At 40.3% G+C, this 20,822-nt stretch overlaps 1 protein-coding gene and 1 long non-coding RNA gene across 2 annotated transcripts in view; one reads left to right on the plus strand and one right to left on the minus strand.

Moving 5' to 3' along the window:
• Positions 1-20,822, minus strand: part of LOC130194789 (gastrula zinc finger protein XlCGF8.2DB-like) — a 115,612-nt gene that overhangs the window by 18,124 nt on the left and 76,666 nt on the right. The window lies entirely within an intron of this gene.
• Positions 15,992-20,774, plus strand: LOC130194846 (uncharacterized). The gene is made up of 3 exons (XR_008831978.1): positions 15,992-16,125; positions 19,898-20,117; positions 20,725-20,774. It is a non-coding gene; the product is annotated as an uncharacterized LOC130194846 (long non-coding RNA).

The following is a 20,822-nucleotide window of genomic DNA, read 5'->3' on the forward strand; positions in this document are numbered from 1 at the left end:
CGCTTAGCTCAGAGCTATCGGTCCAAAACTTAAGGCCAGGGGTGCTCAATACGTCGATCGCGATCTACCAGTCAATCGCGGCGACCTACCAGTCGATCGCGGCGTAGTATGGTAGATCGCATGACATTACTGTCAAAAAAATTGGCCCACCCCCCTGAAATTTTCTCTATAGCACATCTTTGTTCTTTTATTAAACTAAACAGCCGTCTGTCGTTGATCGTATCTACACAACAGCATGTCATTTCTGTCTCTACGTGTCGCGTTGACACTTCTCGGCTCTCAGTCATCGGGACAGAGCAAAAATAAAGTCACCTGCACCCCCCCCACCCCCCCTATCTATCCCTCATAAGACCAAGCACCGGACTGTGTTTCTGTCAGTGTGTGTGTGTGTGTCCTGTGTCTGTGTGTGACAGTGTTTGCGTGTGTGTGTTTGACACGATGTATTAGTTTGCATGCATATCAGTGGAAGTTGAAGGGTAAATAATGTTTTATTAACAATTCAAAAATTATTTCCCAGATTTTTCCGGGTACCTGCTCTTTTTGTTTGATGAGAAGTAAACACGCCTTTAAATAACCCCATGAAGGGTTTATTGTTTTGAGTTGTTTGACTGTTTAGCATTTTCCTTATTGATTTTGATGTCTGCCTTTTACATTGTATTGTTTGAATAAATATAGACGTTTTATATTACTTCCGCTGAACAGATAAATCAGAGAAAGAGAGATAAGATATGATAATCCTTCCGCTAACTTTGCAAAGTCTCTTGCTCGCTCTCTTTCTGTGCAGTTTGAATGCATTTACATTGTATGTCAGAATATGTTTTGAGGTATTAACTGCAAAGAGAATTGTAGCCAGACGTGGTCTGCCCACTGGATGACAAGCACAAGTCATTAGACTCCTGAAGCTCTGTCCAAGCTGCTGCACAGATTGTTGTGCGCTTTTATATTCAAAGGCTATTCATATTGAACTGGACCAATGTCTAAATTGCACCAAATGTGCCACTTCATAAGGTCACCAGATATAAACCCACCACGTGTGAAGTAGATTGCATAAGCGGTTCTTGAGATATTTAAAGAACAGGCAGACAGACAGATGCTCCTTACTTTATAGTTTGATCTATTTTTTAATTCCATACATTTTGCAAGACACTACAGGTGCATAGAGTAAAAAAAAGACCCCTGAAGCCTCCACCGGTGATCCTGCGGGGTCAGACCCAACCGATCCATCAACACCTTGCGCACGTCAGTGTAACTGTGGCGGGCTGCCGGGGCAAGAGGAACAAGAGGAGGGTGTTCCTCGAGCGGCTGGGAAAGGCGCTTGTGTCTCCGTTCATGGAGAAATGGGAGCGTCTGCCCCGCACAGAGACGTCCGCCGCTATCGTGGAAGCTGCGCGGAGGGCCGGAGTGTGTGACGGGCCCCGAGGATCCGGACGCCCGCGACTCCTCGGTCGCAGACTCCGCCGCAGTGCCACACGGGGAGGGCGAGTAAGGGAAAGATGACGCTGAGAAGAAGTTTGTCCATCTGTGCACTCATGCAAAGTTCTGCCAGCAATCATTTTCCTAATGGTCTGATCGCCCTGTTTTGACCTCTGCCTGAAATACCAGGAAAAGAACTATCGTACTACTCTGTCTCTTTGTCGTGCTTTATTGGTTCAGTACTTACAATTTAAATTGCATGTATTCTAAAAGGCTGCATTTTACAATGAAAGGTTAGAATAAGTACATGGCAAGAGTGAAATGGAAGAAATAAAATCAAAAGCGACATCCAAATGTCTTTAAATGAAAATACATGTATTATAATGTAAATATATGGTACTGCAATAAGTAACAGGTGCAGTGACTGGTTCTGCGATAGGTAACAGGAGTGGTTTCTTTGTTTGACCAGTTCAATCAGGAGAGACTTGTTTTTCTGGTTTAAGAATAATTAATTAACGCAGAACACAACAGTGCCATCTAGATTGAGAGCACTAAGTATCGCAGGATACCGACGGATCCTGAAAATGATAGCGGGGTCTCGACTGACCGCAGAAAGATAGGCTTGGGGTCAGGATGGACCACAGACAATGACAGATTGGGGTCCTGTGTAGAAAAGGATAGTGTGGATCAGAACTACCACTATAAAGGATAGGGGGCGTTGTGGAAGATGTGCTACGTCAATCGGTAGAAGAGGAATAAAGTCTTTGAATCAAAGTTGCCTTTTCCATTTCATTTCTTGCAAGAAGGAAATTTCTGTCACAGCTCTCTGGGAACTCTGTGTGGTAAGATTCACCAAACAACAGTCACAGCCTTCTTTATACAGATTTAGGTTTAACCTCTAAGTCTCGGTCAAACCAACACAAGTACTGAAAATTAATTATATAAGAACTTCAGAGAAGAAGTCCACTCTCCTACATCCTGAAAGGTCAGCTCTTTATCTTGATTAGGCCCCGAGAACTTATCTCCTTCCCCTAAAACTATCTGTTTCCATAACCCCCCGCTGTGAAAAGCCATTAGCTTTACGACAGCAGGCTGGTCCTTCCCTTATGTTCCCCCCCAAATCACTCTCCCAATAAACTACTGAGCACCTTAGCTATACTTTCACATAATATGACATTACTATATTTTACCATTACAGGGGATTTTAAGATCCTAGAATTAATAGCGGGGGGTCTTGGACTCAAGGATGAACTGATTATATTTTGGGAGTCAAAACTCACTGACAAGACAAAAAATATCTTAATATGCCAAGTTTGCCAATGGCTAACAAAGGTTTACGTGGTGTGGTGTGTATAAGAGAGACACACTTTAGAGGCAAAAATATATTCATAGGAATATTTAGATTTCTATATTTTCTAGTTCCATTCGCGTATCTTTGAATTTGCATGAAGTCTCTTGACGATGACCTTAGTTCCATCTCTCCAGCGACAATTTGACCCCCATGTCACTCGTAGTGTGGTCTTTGTTAGTTAAATGATATTAAAGTCCATTAGGAAAATGATTGTAGGCAGAACTTTGCATGCCTGGCCCAGCGGCCTCACAACAGGATGCAGGATGTAACGCCACAGCCTGACACAGAGGACCAGAGAGGAGGATGGACACACTTCTACTGAGCGTCGTCGTCATGTCAGGCAAGACTTTAATATATGTATATTATTTTCCCATCTTCTATAATATTATAATATCGTTTCATAATGTGTCACTGTAAAAAAAATGCTAGTTCAACTTAAGATAATGAGTAACATGGCTGCTTTAAAATGTTGAGTTAGACAAGCTAAGAAAAGTAAGTTGTCTGAACTTCAATAATTCAACGAAGAAAACATAGTTGGGTTGACAAATGGAAAGATACAAATAGTCCTTTCAACTTAAAACTTTAATTTTAATCAAAATGTTTTTTTGTACCATCAACAATACATTTTAAGTATAACCAACAAACTATTACTGATATTCTGAGCTGTCCAAACATGAAAATATTAGGAGTATGAACTAATCTTCTTTTTGAATAAACTTAGAATTTTTAGTAGGGCAAATATAGTAAGACAATTTGCAATGCCACTCAGCATCTTGTTGAATCACCGTATCTTTTTAAGGCTGCCAGGTTACTTTTGAAATAGTAGTTCATCTTACTTTCAATGTTAAGTTCCTTCAACAAAATGAAAATTCTTAATTTGCCCAGACAACTTACACATCTTTTTTTAATAGCATACATACTTTTACACAGACATTAAAGATCATTCATATTACTATTTTATTCAATTAAAATCCCATAAAAATGTACTTATTATGTACATAAAATATTTACATAAAAGCGGCCCAACATGTAAAAAAACATTTTAATACAACTTTTAAAGGCCTTTATAAAATACAACTCAAAGAACAATTGGAAATGTTTTCTCAAAGCAACTTGTGTCTTAAAAGAGCACACAGTCATTATATACAGTATGCAAGGCAAAGGGCAAGACCTATTATCGTGTCCATGTGTTAGTTTGTAATGTTAGCTGAAAAAAATGTGCAGAACTTGCAGAACCAACTCAACATAACAACACATGTCAATTATGCTTTATCTGGGATGTGGTCACACCGTACACCCCGGCACGTTCGCTCCGCTCGGCAACAGCCAACCGACTTGTGACTCCTGCACTTTGAGCTAATCCCTCTAAATCCAGACTGTTTGCTGTCCTGGCTCCTCAGTGGTGGAACGAGCTCCCCACTGACATCAGGACAGCAGGAAGTCTCTACAGCTTCCGCCGGAAACTAAAAACACATCTTTTCAGGCTTCAGTGGCACTTAAATAGCTCTTATTATGGTACTTTTGTAGTTCGACTATGTTGAAGAAATGTTACTTTCTGTTTTCTTGTTGTTCTTAGTTTGTATTCTAGGTTGATGCACTTATTGTAAGTCGCTTTGGATAAAGGCGTCTGCTAATTTACATGTAATGTAATGTAATCTGAAGACTGACATGTTTATAATTCTTGAACTACTAGGCAGCAGTTTAAGCTTCATTTTACAGAACAGAGCTACTTCTGCTTACCTTATTTAGTGGAATCAACGTACAAACAAATATCATGTATTTGCCCCCCCCTCACCTCCACCCCCACCCCACAGACCACTTATTTCTTTGTAAATGTGAGACAGTCTTTGTTACTCCCTCACACCATGTTTCAATACATTTTTCTCTCTCTCTCTCTCTCTCACTCACAAACACACATTTAGACTCACTCACTATCACACACACCTGTTCACAGCCCCATGAATAAAGTTTTACACATTTTAAACTTCAAATAAAAGAACCAGGTGGTTGTTAAGGGAACCATCTCTATGCTGTTACGTGCCCATCACTAAAGACTAAACAATGTTTCTTATCTTCTCACTATCTTCCTAAATACACCTTTATTGGACATGCAACACTAATGTGAGGGTTTCTTTCATGTCTCTCCTAATATAGGATTTCTAATAGACTGTTTGACAGAGAGTGACACACACCGTGTTTCATCCCAATCTCAGACGCAAACACACTCTCTTTCTAACGACCCCACCTGTGAGAGAAATACAGAAACTATTTTGACAAGAACCTTTATTTTTCCCCGATGGAAACTCCACCCACACTTATCAGTGGAGGGACCAAACATACACAATGGTTGCTGAAAATGGTAGACTAATACTATTTATATCTAGATTTTTCCAATGTACCGAAAAAGATAGTTTGAACATGTATTTTTCATGAAAACGAGTGAGTTCTCCTGATTGAACTCTGATCTATGGGGGGGTGAATAACTCCATTCCACTAAAAACTGATTGAATTGTTAGTAATGGTGTTGCTGATGAGGTACAAACTATATTTCTTAGGATTATTTGGTTACATTGACGTGACATGAAACATATGTGGAATGAACATCGTTGCTTTACCGACGAAACAAACTTAACAGGAAGGTTTTCTACAATAGCTAAGTACTGCTAGCTAAACTTTGCCCTAAGCCATGTCTTACATGTCATTGAAAACTATTAACTGCAAGGTTTACTTTGCAAACCGTGTGTAAAATGTACACACTTTTTTCTATTCAACATATTTCGATGAATACAAGCAGGGTAAATTTATATTCTTATCTTGGCAACTCCTGATCCAAAAAGGAATTTTCTTTTCCACATACACAGTAGCAAACTGTGGGGTTGCTTATCGGCTTTTGCAGGGCAAGACACCACCTGCCGTCCATCGAATGTGTGGGGTTACCTATGCGCTTTTGCAGGGACTACACAGTTGAGTCTGGGAAATCTGTGTTGCTTAAACTATTCCGACTGTCGTGATTAGTTGGACACAGCTGAACCTGATATTTCAAGTACACCCAACACTTTAGTTGAACTGACTTAGGGAAATGAGTTGAATGAACTAAAACCTCAAATCCTGTTTTACAGTGCAGTGACATTCCTCTAACTTCCACTTCTTTGTGTGTCTTTTTTACATCCATCTAAAATGGTCATTTGCATGAGTGAGCTAAGATATTAATATTAAATGTGATCAATATGCCGTTTGTCCATCAGGACTGTGGGCCGTCTCCCCAGCTGCTGTACGTCGTTACCATGTTGTTGATGAGCTGAAGACCATGACTGAAGCACAGCATCACTGCAGAGAGAACCACATGGACCTGGCCACCATACGAGACCAGGAGGACCTGGAGACCCTGAAGACCCTGAAGAGACCGATCCACTCAGTGAGTTTCATTACGTCAGTGACAGGTGGTCTGAACTATTACATTCACACGGTGGTGGAACGTATGCAGATGAACTGGACCTCAGTGTGTACCTGTAGTTCACTTGAGTAATTTAGTTCAATGTTTATTTATCTAACATTTCAGAGGAACATTTATTTCACAGTTAGTTTACAGGTGAATATTTTTCATACAAAACACATGAGTTAATGCAACATACGGTAACCCTTTATAAAAACTACACGCTATTTAGCATTAGTTAAGTGAGTAAACACTTAATTCATCATTTGTAAAGTCTTGTTCCAACATTAATACTCATTACTCAGCAATTCATGAACATTTAAAATATATTATTCTTGATTAATAAGCTTGACTGTTATGGTTTCATGATTGTGTTTACCTACTTTATAAATGATAGATTTTGCATTTGTAAATTAAGTAATATATATTACAGACCAATTAAGGACTTACTGATGATTATGAGTTTTCTGGCACGTACACATTATTGATTATGGGTATCTATGGCCATCTATCCACACAATCAAGGGGCTGAGAGGGTTCCGCACAGGGGGGAAGGGAGAGGAAATGCCAGATCTGGCAGATCCCGCCAGAATTTTCCATACGAAATACTTCCTAATTTCTTTTCTGCGTCAACTGGCCCGCTGGTGTTGAGATTGCAGTGAGACGCGGAGAAAATATGAAGTGGTGCTCTTCACAATAACACATCTTTGATGGAACGTGTCGCGTATTGGCCAATCAGCGTTAAGATGTCGACAGCGTTTGGGGGCTTAGTATTAGCTTGAATGTTAGCCCGCTACATTCTGCTGTCATCCTGCACGGTGTATGGATACTAACAAGGTATCCGTATGTTAAAATCAATATGATTTTGCATATTTTTTGTGTCGATACTTCATTAAAAGAGAGATCAGAGAGCACGCGCTGCTCCGTGTCAAGCTGTCTGCACGCACTGCGCAGCTCTCACAGCGAGTGAAGTGGCGGAGCTTTTGAGACCGGAAAAAAAAGAAAAAAAAAGATGCCAGAAGTGAAATGTTTCAGTTCTTTGTCTCCAAGGCAGACAGTCTGTAAAGTTATGTACCTCTACAATTGCTCATACTGAAGGAACTGTGTATCATCTGGTCAGATACAGATAAGCAGCCTTATAGCCGTGTATAATCAATGCCATGATGGCACCATGTAGTTTCATTAATATCTTGCTGTAGGCTAATACTAATATTACTGACATTTGCTAAGTGTTGAAAAAGCTATTAAAAAGTGAACCATACATAGGTTTTATTTATTACTATTATAGATAAATACACCAGTATCGTATTTATGGTATTGTATTGAATTCTGATATCTAGTATCCTGTTATTTATGCCGTTATCATATAGAAGTTATAATGTGAGTATTGTGACAACCAGGTAGAGGCAGAACAGACTCAAGAAAAAGTCCTTGAAGACTTGTTCAGGCCAAAAAAAAGGAAGTTGGTTCATGAATGACTTTAACCATATTATATATAATGACAATGTATATTTGTTGTTACTATTATTATAGGGCCCAATCACTGACTTATTCAGAGTGGAGGACCTTTTGTTCTTAAAATATTTACAATTATTATTTAGATTTGAGGTCAGAACAATCAAATAACAGTAGTTCTAAAAGCTTTGAGGTTTCATCAAATAACGTGGATGTGGTGTGACGCCAAAAAAGAAGAAGTCACCTACAGAAATATATTCAATTCAATTCAGTTTATTTGTCTCGCCCAATTTCACAAATTACAAATTTGTCTCGGAGTGCTTTACAATCTGTACACATAGACATCCCTGCCCCAATCATCAATCAAACATCATCCACATAAATATAATGTTGCCTTTGTTAGCGCTGTTAGCAACCTTAGAACGTCTCTTTCTTTATATAACAATTAAATATTCCCTTCAGCAAGCCTGGATCGGACTGTTCTATGACATGGACAACTTGTTCTGGTCACTGTCAAACACAAGTTTCTACAAACCGGGGGAGATGGAGTTCAGACGATGGGCGACTGGAGAACCAAACAACAAAAACTATATACAACACTGCGTAATGATGAATAAACATGGCCTATGGATTGACTTTCAGTGTGGGACGTTCTTAAAGTCAGTCTGCTTCGATGTCAGAGGTGAGAATATTAAAGTTACTACAAGCAACTTTCCTTCTTTGTTGATTCTGGTGCCCCCTGTGGACTAAAGTGGTAATGTCTCTGAGCACCAGGATCCCTTTAGAAAGCCTCTCACTCTACTGCAGTAGGTTCTGACAGTCTGCCCCTCTCTGTCCTGGTTCTGGTCTAGTGGGTTCACCAGGGCCCCCCTTACCCCCAGCAGGTCCAGCAGGAAGTCCTGGGACTCCAGCAGCGTGGTGTCAGAACTAGAGGGGGTCTGTAGAGGACCAGGAGTAAACTGAGATCATATAGAGGACTAGGGCTTAATTGAGGTCATATAGAGGATCAGGACTAAACTGGGGTCACATAAGGGATCAGGACTAGACTGATATTGGTTCAGGACCAGTTAAAAGTTCCTCACAGTTACTTGAACTAGTCTTCAGCTCCATGAAGTTCCTTTAAAGCAGATTAATGTCTGTTGCCTTTATGAATGTGAATTTTCATATTCACCCAGCTCTGTGTTGATTCCACCTTCATGCTCATATTCATGAAGCAACAATAAACTAGTCTGCATCATGTGGTCTGTTATGGTTCCTCTACTCAGCACTTCACTCTGTTCTACTTTCAGGGCCAAACACATTAGTCCTCATTACCACCACCATGACGTGGACTGAGGCCCAGAACTACTGCAGAGAACACCACACAGACCTGGCCAGTGTGAGGAACATGGAGGAGAACCAATTGGTACAGAATCTGGTTCCCTATGGATCGTCCGTCTGGATCGGCCTTTTCAGAGTTCCGTGGAAGTGGTCTGATGGAAGTGAGTCCTCATTTAGGAACTGGAATACTCTGGTGCCTCTTGAACTTGGTGGCTCCTCTAAGAAGTGTGTGGCAGCAGACTTCAGTTCCGCTGGACAATGGGAGACCCTGGACTGTAACGTCAAGTCAGCGTTTATCTGCTACCATGGTGAGCTGTCAATCACTTAGTCTCTAAAGGTGGACTTATAGGTTTAGAGAGTGCTGGCCTGAGTGATGCTAGACTGCTAATACTAAGTCTATGCTAAGCTAAGCTAAAGTGTTCTTGCACCAGTCATATTAAAACAATTCGCTGATGGAAAATTAAAATACTTTTCCCTGATCATTCAAAGTGTTAAACATTCAAGGATGTTGAATATTATCAGCCAGAAATGTTGCAATGAATATTATTTTTTTTAGACGTTGTTCCTGTTTCAAAGCAAGTGGTGAAAGTGAGGCTGGAGAAAAGCAGCTCCTCTCTGGATCTGAATGACCCTGTGGTGATGGAGAACCTCTTGAAGAAGGTACATCTTCCTCTCATTAACAACCGAACAACAGGTGATACGTGAGATGTAGTGGACTCCAAAGAGCAATGTAGAGGTGTTATGTGCAGAGCAATAGTGGACACGTCATTATTGAAGCTAGACTTGTGTCCAAAGAACATGCCAACAACAAAGATCCTCAAGTGGAAACCAGAGTTCTTCTAGAGCAGAGCTTCACATGAGGACAGAGGGAAAGGATGCAGGATGTAATGGAACAACAGTCTAGTGAAGAGTTCTTTTAGAGCTTCACATGAGGACAGAGGGAAAGGATGCAGGATGTAATGGAACAACAGTCTAGTGAAGAGTTCTTCGAGAGCTTCACATGAGGACAGAGAGAGAAAGGATGCAGGATGTAATGGAACAACAGTCTAGTGAAGAGTTCTTCTAGAGCTTCACATGAGGACAGAGAGAGAAAGTATGCAGGATGTAAGGGAACAACAGACTAGTGAAGAGTTCTTCTAGAGCTTCACATGAGGACAGAGAGAGAAAGGATGCAGGATGTAAGGGAACAACAGACTAGTGAAGAGTTCTTCTAGAGCTTCACATGAGGACGGAGAGAGAAAGGATGCAGGATGTAAGGGAACAACAGACGAGTGAAGAGTTCTTTTAGAGCTTCACATAAGGACAGAGAGAGAAAGGATGTAGGGTGTAAGGGAACAGTCTAGTGACGAGTTCTTCTCTCCATGCTTCAGATCAAACAGAGGATGAAGGACCAGGGGCTGAACGACGACATCAAACTGAGCTGGAAGAAGCAGTCGGATGGAAAAGTCTTCCACAAGGAAGAGAAGAAGACCAAGAAGAGAAGAGATGAGCTGTAATGTTCTTTCAATCCCCTCTGGTCAGAGGATTCCTTTCTCTTCCTCGTTTTCTTCTTCCTCTCAATCAATGGTAGAAAGAACCAAAGTACCCAATAACAGACCCTTTGCTGTGAAGTACCCGGTTTCCATTTTATAGTACTTTAGACTTTTACTCCTCTACATCGATCTGTCAGCTTCAGTTTCAACACTCTCAGAAATAAGGGTTCTAAATAGGTTCCTCCTCAAAGGCTGAGGTTCCACCCAGAACCAGAGTGGATAGTACTATCTTACCCTAGTAGAGAGTGCATAGTACCATATTACCTTACGTGACAACATAAAGTACCATATTATCCCACCAGAGAGCTAATATTACCCCACCAAAGTGCTCAAAGTACCCCATTACCCCACTAGAGTGCCTATAGTACCATATTACCCTAGTAGAGAGTGCATAGTACCATATTACCTTACATGAAAACATAAAGTACCATATTATACCACCAGAGAGCTCATATTACCCCACTAGAGAGCTCGTAGTACCCCATTGCCCCACCAAAGAACTCAAAGTACCCCATTACCCCACTAGAGTGCCTATAGTACCATATTACCCTAGTAAAGAGTTCATAGTACACCATTACCCCACTAAAGTGCTCATAGTACAACTTTCCCCCACTAGAGAGCTTATAGTACCTTATTACCCCACTTGGGCTGATAGTAACATTTTACTCCAATAAATCTCAAAGTACCATATTACGCCACTTGAGATTAAAGTATCATGTTACCCTAATAGAGCGCACATTGTATCATATTACCCCATGAGGAAGCTCATACTACCCCACTTAAGAGCTTCATGTTACATATTACCCCACTGGAACGCTTATAGTACACCATTACCAAACAACAGAGCTCATAGTATAAAATCAGCCTACTAGAGCTCACAGTACCATATTTCCCTACTAGAGTACCCATAGTACCATATTACTCTAGTAGAGAATTCATTTTACCCCATTACCCCACTAGAGTGCTCATAGTACTATATTACCCCACTAGAAAGCTCATACACTTGCACTTAGGTGCACATATTTAAATCATAATATAACACATGACCATTTATGTTTCTGCTTTGCGTATTATCAACTGTTATCGCATGAATCACCCTTGAAAAACTGTTTGCTTCCGACAAATGAGCAACACCTGGCCTCTTTGCCGCTCCTCATTAAGTAGGCCTGAGCATCAAATAAAATGGGCTTTGCGCCACCTAGTGGTGGGATGTCCAAAGTAAAAAAAAACAATTAAAATGGCTCTAACAGTACCATGTTACCCCACGAGAAAAAAAACTCCTACCTCACCAATCTGCTTCACCACCACTTCTTCCCGTCGGCTCCGCTCCTCTGATGCTAATCTCCTATCCATCCCTCATAAGACCAAGCACCGGGCATGAGGTGAGAGAGCCTTCTCTATTTCCACCCCCTCCCTCTGGAACACTCTCCCCAAATTTATCCGAGACTTCAAATCACATATCAAATCCCACCTGTTCAGAACTGCTTTTAATGTGTGATTGTGTGCTCTACGTTCTTATTTGCTTTTATATTTTGATTTTAATGTAATTGTAGTTTCTTTTATTGTATAGCTTATAGGATGTTTTAATTATGTAATGTAAACCGTCTTTGAATACATCAAAAAGTGCAATAAAAATGTAATGTATTATTATTATTACTCCACAAGAGAGCTTACAGTACCATATAACCCCACTAGAGTGCTCACAGTACCATATAACATAACTAGAGAGCTCAAAGTACCATATTACATAACTAGAGAGCTCAAAGTACCATATTACATAACTAGAGAGATCACAGTACCATATTACATCACTAGAGAGCTCCTACTGCCATATTACCCCACTAGAGTACTTTAAAGTACAATATTACCCAACTAGATTGTACTTCTGTCCACCCTGATAGACGGATCGTCCTCTGTTGCTCTCCCGAAGCGTTGTTCCATTTTCCTTCCCGTTAAAATAAATTAGACTGGAAGCAGCGCTGCCGGATGGAAGCACAGCAACAGAGGAAGACAATAGTGCAATAAGAAAGTAAAAATTAAGAAAATAAAAGTTGTATTATTATTTTTTATTATAAAATAGCTTTAACTTTGTAATTATGTGTAGGCCTACAGAGAACGCTTAGAAGGCCCTGACGCTCGAAAGGAACCTCCATTAATGGCAGAGGACGCAAAGGCGCCCTCGGAATGTTCGGGTGGTTCTGGTCGGCACCAGCAACTGGGTGTTTTCCTGCCCTGTCTGATCGTCATGGCTCACTCTGTACAGTCTGTCCCTAATCAATGTAAAGTGCGCATATATTTGCGCTGCTTCAGGGCGCACCAACCGACCATCAATTCTTATCACTTGGTTAAAAGCTGAGCGTACAGTATCGCCCCGAAACTGCTCGAGTTGAAAATCTTCCATGGAGCGGAACTTAGGAACCGGCGGAGTCTCCACGGGAGGCTCCGCCGGTTCCCCCTCCCTCTCTGCTATTCAATTCAATTCAGTTTATTTGTAAAGCCCATTTTCACAAATTACAAATTTGTCAGAGTGCTTTACAATCTGTACACATAGACATCCCTGTCCCAGAACCTCACATCGGATCAGGAAAAACTCCCAAATAACCCTTCACGGGGAAAAAAGGAAAGAAACCTTCAGGAGAGCAACAGAGGAGGATCCCTCTCCAGGATGGACAGAACAATAGATGTCATGTGTACAGAAGGACACATTAGAGAGTTACACAGAGTGTATGAATAGTTGGTAGTAGTCATGGACCACGATCCAGACATCCATGATGCATCAGGCAGATGGAGGTAGAGAGGAGGAGTGGGCGGGGCATCAACAGGGCCATGGCATAGTTGGTAGAAGGCATATTCCATGATCCAGACCTCGGTGATCGTGCACGCCCAGTTCAATTTGCATGAAGTCTCCTGACGATGACCTTAGTTCCATCTCTCCAGAGACAATTTGACACCCATGTCATTCGTAGTGTGGTCTTTGTTAGTTAAATGATATTAAAGTCCTTTAGGAAAATGAATGTTGGCAGAACTTTGCATGCCTGACCCAGCGGCCTCACAACAGGATTCAGGATGTAACGCCACAGCCCGACACAGAGGACCAGAGAGGAGGATGGACAAACTTCTACTGAGCGTCGTCATCATGTCAGGCAAGACTTTAATATCTTTTTATTATTTTCCCATCTTCTATAATATTATAATACAGTTTCATAATGTGTCATTGTAAAAAAAAAAAATGCTAGTTCAACTTAAAATAATGAGTAACATGGATGCCTTAAAATGTTGAGTTAGACTAAGCTAAGAAACTTAAGTTGTCTAAACTTCAACTAATTCTACTAAGAAAACATAGTTGGGCTGACAAAGGGAAAGGTAAAAAAAATTGTCCAATCAACTTTAAACTTTAATTTCAATCAGCATGTTTTTTGTTCTACCAACAATACATTTAAAGTTGTACAAACTTCAATCCGATTTGAGACGACAAAAAAGGACAAGTATAACCAACAAACTATTACTGATATTCTGAGTTGTCCAAAAATGAAAATATTAGTAGTTTGAACTAATCTTCTTGTTGAATACACTTATAATTTTTAGTAGGGCAAATATAGTAATACAAGTTGACTCCACTCAGCATCTTGTTGAATCAACTTGTCTTTTTAAGGCAGCCAGGTTACTTTTGAAGGAGTAGTTTATCTAACTTTCAATGTTAAGTTCATTCAACAAAATCAAACATCTTTATTTGCCCAGACAACTTACACATCTTTTTTTTAACAGCACACATGCAAATACACAGACATTAAAGATCATTCATATGACTATTTTATTCAATTAAAATTCCATAAAAGTTTACTTATTATCTACATAAAATCTATACATTAAAGCGGCCCAACATATAAAACAACATTGTAATACAACTTTTAAAGGCCTTTATAAAATACAACTCAAAGAACAATTGGAAATGTTTTTCAGGGCAACTTGTAACTTAAAAGAGCACAGACAGTCACAGCCCCATATATAAAGTTTTACACATTTTAAACTTCAAATAAAAGTCAAATGTATTGAAACATGGTCTCACACCATGTTTCAATACATTTTTCTCTCTCTCTCTCTCGCTCTCTCTCACACACACACACTTAGACTCACTTACTCTCACACACACTTTTTCACAGCCCCATATATAAAGTTTTACAGATTTTAAACTTCAAATAAAAGAACCAGGTGGTTGTTATGGGAACCATCTCTATGCTGTTACGTGCCCATCACTAAAGACTAAACAATGTTTCTTATCTTCTCACTTTCTTCCTAAATACACCTTTATTGGACATACAACACTAATGTGAGGGTTTCTTTCATGTCTCTCCTAATATAGGATTTCTAATAGACTGTTTGACAGAGAGTGACACACACCCTGTTTCATCCCAATCTCAGACGCAAACACACTCTCTTTCTAACGACCCCACCTGTGAGAGAAATACAGATACTATTTTGACAAGAACCTTTATTTTTCCCCAATGGAAACTCCACCCACACTTATCAGGGGAGGGATCAAACATACACAATGGTTGTTGAAAATGGTAGACTAATACTATTTATATCTAGATTTTTCCAATGTACCTAAAAAGATAGTTTGAACATGTATTTTTCATGAAAACGAGTGAGTCCTCCTGATTGAACTCTGATCTATGGAGGGGTGAATAACTCCATTCCACTAAAAACTGATTGAATTGTTAGTAATGGTGTTGCTGATGAAGTACAAACTATATTTCTTAGGATTATTTGGTTACATTGACGAGACATGAAACATATGTGGAATGAACATCGTTGCTTTACCGACGAAACAAACTTAACAGGAGGGTTTTCTACAATAGCTAAGTACTGCTAGCTAAACGTTGCCCGAAGCCATGTCTTACATGTCATTGAAAACTATTTCCTGCAAGGTTTACTTTGCAAACCGTGTGTAAAATGTACACACTTTTTTCTATTCAACATATTTCGATGAATACAAGCAGGGTAAATGTATATTCTTATCTTGGCAACTCCTGATCCAAAAAGGAATTTTCTTTTCCACATTCACAGTAGCAAACTGTGGGGTTGCTTATCGACTTTTGCAGGGCAAGACACCACCTGCCGTCCATCGAATGTGTGGGGTTACCTATGCGCTTTTGCAGGGACTACACAGTTGAGTCTGGGAAATCTGTGTTGCTTAAACTATTCCGACTGTCGTGATTAGTTGGACACAGCTGAACCTGATATTTCAAGTACACCCAACACTTTAGTTGAACTGACTTAGGGAAATGAGTTGAATGAACTAAAACCTCAAATCCTGTTTTACAGTGCAGTGACATTCCTCTAACTTCCATTTCTTTGTGTGTCTTTTTTACATCAATCTAAAATGGTCATTTGCATGAGTGAGCTAAGTTATTAATATTAAATGTGATCAATATGCCGTTTGTCCATCAGGACTGTGGGCCGTCTCCCCAGCTGCTGTACGTCATTACCATGTTGTTGATGAGCTGAAGACCATGACTGAAGCACAGCATCACTGCAGAGAGAACCACATGGACCTGGCCACCATACGAGACCAGGAGGACCTGGAGACCCTGAAGACCCTGAAGAAACCGATCCACTCAGTGAGTTTCATTACGTCAGTGACAGGTGGTCTGAACGATTACATTCTCACGGTGGTGGAACGTATGCAGATGAACTGGACCTCAGTGTGTACTTGTAGTTCACTTGAGTGATTTAGTTCAATGTTTATTTATTTAACATGTCAGAGGAACATTTATTTCACAGTTAGTTTACAGGTGAATATTTTTCATACAAAACACATGAGTTAATGCAACATACGGTAACCCTTTATAAAAACTACACGCTATTTAGCATTAGTTAAGTGAGTAAACACTTAATTCATCATTTGTAAAGTCTTGTTCCAACATTAATACTCATTACTCAGAAATTCATGAACATTTAAAATATATTATTCTTGATTAATAAGCTTGACTGTTATGGTTTCATGATTGAGTTTACCTACTTTATAAATGATAGATTTTACATTTGTAAATTAAGTAATATATATTACAGACCAATTAAGGACTTATTGATGATTATGAATTTTCTAGCACATACACATTATTGATTATGGGTATCTATGGCCATCTATCCACACTACAATCAAGGGGCTGAGAGGGTTCCGCACAGGGGGGAAGGGAGAGGAAATGCCAGATCTGGCAGATCTCGCCAGAATTTTCCATACGAAATACTTCCTAATTTCTTTTCTGCGTCAACTGGCCCGCTGGTGTTGAGATTGCAGTGAGACGCGGAGAAAATATGAAGTGGTGCTCTTCACAATAACACATCTTTGATGGAACGTGTCGCGTATTGGCCAATCAGCGTTAAGATGTCGACAGCGTTTGGGGGCTTAGTGTTAGCTCGAATGTTAGCCCGCTACATTCTGCTGTCATCCTGCACGGTGTATGGATACTAACAAGGTATCCGTATGTTAAAATCAATATGATTTTGCATATTTTTTGTGTCGATACTTCATTAAAAGAGAGATCAGAGAGCACACGCTGCTCCGTGTCAAGCTGTCTGCACGCACTGCGCAGCTCTCACAGCGAGTGAAGTGGCGGAGCTTTTGAGACCGGGAAAAAAAAAAAAAAAAGATGCCAGAAGTGAAATGTTTCAGTTCTTTGTCTCCAAGGCAGACAGTCTGTAAAGTTATGTACCTCTACAATTGCTCATACTGAAGGAACTGTGTATCATCTGGTCAGATACAGATAAGCAGCCTTATAGCCGTGTATAATCAATGCCATGATGGCACCATGTAGTTTCATTAATATCTATGAGGGGCCGTGAGGGACATTATTCAGAATACCCTCTCACACACACAACTGAAATGCTCTCACACACACTACTGAAATGCTCTCACACACACACACACTAGTGAAATGCTCTCACACACACTACTGAAATGCTCTCACACACACTAGTGAAATGCTCTCACACACACTAGTGAAATGCTCTCACACACACACTAGTGAAATGCTCTCACACACACTACTGAAATGCTCTCACACACACTACTGAAATGCTCTCACACATACTAGTGAAATGCTCTCACACACACTACTGAAATGCTCTCACACACACTACTGAAAAACTATATGCTCACACACACAACTGAAAATCTCTCACACATCCTAGTGAAAAGCTCTCTCACACACACATGATATGAAAAGCTCTCATACACACATATGAAAATTTCACTTGAAACGGAAGGCATTTCACTTGAAACGGAAGGCATTTCACTTGAAACGGAAGGCATTTCACTTGCAACAGTCATAATAATCATGTTTAGCGATGCTTGTTCGCAACATAAGAAATGTGACTTAATGTTTCAAAGTGTACATATCCGCTCAAGGTAACCAGTTGTTTCAGATCCCTTCGACTTAATGGATCAATATATAAATTACTTGACTAGAAGCTAATATCTGGTGGCGCAGCGCGCAGACTGCACGTCTTTGAGTGCAGTCTCCTTTTGCGTGAAAGAGATCGAAACCAGGTCGGGCGATCTTTTTATTTTTATTTTTTCGAAAATGTATTTCTTCATCCGTGGCTGTGATGCACTGCTCACTTATACAATCGTAATCGCCGAAATGGATATGAACGGTGGCTTGAAGATCTCCAGCAATATGTTTGTGAATGTGTGACGAATCTGGTGAGCGAGACAGAGCCCCGCTGCAGATGTTAAGAGAACACAACGCACGCGTATGGAAACCAGTAGGTTTGAAAACCAGTAGGGGTGTAACACCGGCTGCTGCCGAACAGTTGAGGCATTAGACAGTGTTCTGATTGTCTCCGCTGAGGCCAATATGTTGTTTAGTAACGCCGTTGCTTAAGGGCTGTTGAGCACATTGTTGATCTGCCATCCTTGATCACCTTCCGTTTCAACTGAAACACCTTCCCAGGGTTGCCAGGTCTGTGTGACAAAACACGCCCAATGGCCAATAAAACCAGCCCAAAAACCAGCCCAATATCAGAACTCAAAATATGCCCGTGCCAAACCATATACACTGCTTTTAAAGTCCAACAGCATTGCTATCATTGCCAAATGTATTGTAGTATCTACAAAGTAACACCAAATGTTTAGTATGCCAGCATTAAAAGCAGTTTATGGTAGGATTTGGGTATAAATAAATTATTTCATTTAAAATATGGATTTTTATTGAAAGATATTCATGTAATTTGCATGCAAAATAGGTCTACCCGAACCAGCGGACACAAAATTCAACCCGCGGCAACACTTCAAAAGTTGCCCAATGCCGCGGGAAAACCGCGGACCTGGCAACACTGCACCTTCCGTTGCAAGTGAAATGCCTTCCGTTTCAAGTGAAATTTTCATATGTGTGTATGAGAGCTTTTCATATCATGTGTGTGTGTGAGAGCTTTTCACTAGTATGTGTGAGAGATTTTCAGTTGTGTGTGTGAGCATATAGTTTTTCAGTAGTGTGTGTGAGAGCATTTCACTAGTATGTGTGAGAGCATTTCAGTAGTGTGTGTGAGAGCATTTCAGTAGTGGGTGTGAGAGCATTTCACTAGTGTGTGTGTGAGAGCATTTCACTAGTGTGTGTGAGAGCATTTCACTAGTGTGTGTGAGAGCATTTCAGTAGTGTGTGTGAGAGCATTTCACTAGTGTGTGTGTGTGAGAGCATTTCAGTTGTATGTGTGAGAGGGTATTCTGAATAATGTCCCTCACGGCCCCTCATAAATATCTTGCTGTAGGCTAATACTAATATTACTGACATTTGTTAAGTGTTGAAAAAGCTATTAAAAAGTGAACCATACATAGGTTTTATTTATTACTATTATAGATAAATACACCAGTATCATATTTATGGTATTGTATTGAATTCTGATATCTAGTATCCTGTTATTTATGCCGTTATCATATAGAAGTTATAATGTGAGTATTGTGACAACCAGGTAGAGGCAGAACAGACTCAAGAAAAAGTCGTTGAAGACTTGTTCAGGCCAAAAAAAAGGAAGTTGGTTCATGAATGACTTTAACCATATTATATATAATGACAATGTATATTTGTTGTTACTATTATTATAGGGCCCAATCACTGACTTATTCAGAGTGGAGGACCTTTTGTTCTTAAAATATTTACAATTATTATTTAGATTTGAGGTCAGAACAATCAAATAACAGTAGTTCTAAAAGCTTTGAGGTTTCATCAAACAACGTGGATGTGGTGTGGCGCCAAAAAAGAAGAAGTCACCTCCAGAAATATATGTCATCAATCAAACATCATCCACGTAAATATCATGTTACCTTTGTTAGCGCTGTTAGCATCCTAAGAACGTCTCTTTCTTCATATCACATTTAAATATTCCCTTCAGCGAGTCTGGATCGGACTGTTCTATTACTTGGAAGACTGGAGGTGGTCACTGTCAAACACAAGTTTCTACAAACCGGGGGAGATGGAGTTCAGACGATGGAATTCTGGTGAACCAAACAACAAAAACTATGATCAACACTGCGGAGTGATGAATACAGATGGGCGATGGCACGACTTTCAGTGTGGGACGTTCTTAAAGTCAGTCTGCTTCGATGTCAGAGGTGAGAATATTAAAGTTACGACAAGCAACTTTCCTTCTTTGTTGATTCTGGTGCCCCCTGTGGACTAAAGTGGTAATGTCTCTGAGCACCAGGATCCCTTTAGAAAGCCTCTCACTCTACTGCAGTAGGGTCTGACAGTCTGCCCCTCTCTGTCCTGGTTCTGGTCAAGCGGGTTCACCAGGGCCATCCTTACCCCCAGCAGGTCCAGCAGGAAGTCCTGGGACTCCAGCAGCGTGGTGTCAGAACTAGAGGGGGTCTGTAGAGGACCAGGAGTAAACTGAGATCATATAGAGGACTAGGGCTTAATTGAGGTCATATAGAGGATCAGGACTAAACTGGGGTCACATAAGGGATCTGGACTAGACTGATATTGGTTCAGGACCAGTTAAAAGTTCCTCACAGTTACTTGAACTAGTCTTCAGCTCCATGAAGTTCCTTTAAAGCAGATTAATGTCTGTTGCCTTGATGAATGTGCATTTTCATATTCACCCAGCTCTGTGTTGATTCCACCTTCATGCTCATATTCATGAAGCAACAATAAACGAGTCTGCATCATGTGGTCTGTTATGGTTCCTCTACTCAGCACTTCACTCTGTTCTACTTTCAGGGCCAAACACATTAGTCCTCATTAACACCACCATGACATGGACTGAGGCCCAGAACTACTGCAGTTCGGTTGCAGTTCGGTTTCAGAGCGAATCATTC

This window comes from Pseudoliparis swirei, chromosome 6, assembly GCF_029220125.1.
Source record: "Pseudoliparis swirei isolate HS2019 ecotype Mariana Trench chromosome 6, NWPU_hadal_v1, whole genome shotgun sequence".
NCBI classification, from domain to species: Eukaryota; Metazoa; Chordata; class Actinopteri; order Perciformes; family Liparidae; genus Pseudoliparis; species Pseudoliparis swirei.